Below are 1,581 nucleotides of genomic sequence, written 5' to 3'. Positions count from 1 at the left end.
AGGTTATTAGAGATAAGGAGAAGAGGGGAGAGGTAGGTAAGGTTAAAGTGGATCAAATATATGGTGATGGAAGAAAATTTAACTTTGGGTGGTGAACATTCAATACAATATACCTATAACATTTTATTAAACTGTACACTTGAAACCTGTATACTTTTATTAACCAATGTCCCCCTAATACATTTAATTAAAAAAGAAATGTTTAGCTTACATTTGAAAATCTGATATTTTAAAATTTTTTTTTATTTAAAACGCACATGTTTAAATAGATTTTAAATAAATTTTAGAAGGAATTGTAATAAAAGTTAATACAGTACTCTGCCTACTGACCCTGTAACTTCAGTCCCTGTCTCTAGAGAAATCATTATTAACTCCTTTAATGATTCTTTTGTGAAAGAAGCACAGACTTCAGAGTTGTACCAGAACATAGGAATTGGACCTGAAGCCCAAGGATGTCCTCCCTTGCAAATGCAACCTACCAATCTCAACTAAGTATTCTATAAAATTTTGAAAATAACCTCAACTGAGAAAAATGAAATGGTCACATTCAGAACAGCATGTTATCATTCAAGGAAGTGAGAGAAAGGAAGAAAGACGATAAGAAAAAAGAATTTTCGTTTTTCACCATTAAGTATAATGTTGGCAGAGGGTTTGTCATATATTTTCCGATGACTCTAAAAATATGTCAAGCTCAGCAGTCTTTGGGTTAGTTAGAATCAGCAGAAATATACACATATTATTTTAAAGTAATAAAACATGGACACACAAGATACTTCTCTCATCCAACACAGCTAAGAATGCCATGTGTCCCTCTATACATTTCCATTTCTTGGTGTGTGAAATACACTACATTATCTCAATAAAGGACAACTAACTCTGTAATTATGTGGCAGTGACAGATGTAAAACCAACATTAATGTTTTCCAGTCATAGCTTTGGAATTTGACAAAATGTACTGCTTGGCAAATCTTACTTAGAAAATATCCACATTTTGTAACTTAAGACATGCAGTGGTAAACTTGCTGGCTGTGGGATTTAATGCCAATCCCCAAACCACTATTATGTGGCTTGTCATAATTGTTGGAGATTTAAAAAAAATGTGCTTCTTCATTATAATTATATGCCATTATGCTAGATTCTCAAACATGTTGGCAAAATTCAGTGAGCTGAGTCTCGTGGTTTGTGTTGCACCTGAGCCATATAACTGAGACTTGTGGAGAGGTGTGGGAAGGTCTCTTACTCTTCTCTTTCCAACCTTCAAACAATAACTTTCCCTCTTCACTTTTGACATGTGTGATTTATAACACGAGGAACAACAGATTAAGAAGAAAACTTCCCTAATGCATTTCGGCACATTACAAGAGAAGAAAGTGAATAATCAAGCTGAGAACTCTGAAGTGTTTAAGGAGTTATACTTTCACCAATATTGACTGTAGGATGCATGTACCCGATTAATAATTTTTCCAAGAATTGATCTTCCTGGACGCTTTAATTGTCCTGATTTAAAACTTGGCTTTGTCCACACTATAAATGCATTCAGAGATACCTCCCAGGTTTTATCCTCATGATCCATAAGAAAAG

The sequence above is a fragment of the Pteropus vampyrus genome, unplaced genomic scaffold (genome assembly GCF_000151845.1).
Source record: "Pteropus vampyrus isolate Shadow unplaced genomic scaffold, Pvam_2.0 Scaffold595, whole genome shotgun sequence".
Taxonomy (NCBI): domain Eukaryota; kingdom Metazoa; phylum Chordata; class Mammalia; order Chiroptera; family Pteropodidae; genus Pteropus; species Pteropus vampyrus.
The sequence above is the reverse complement of the archived record's forward strand: the minus strand, read 5'-3'. Positions refer to the sequence as shown.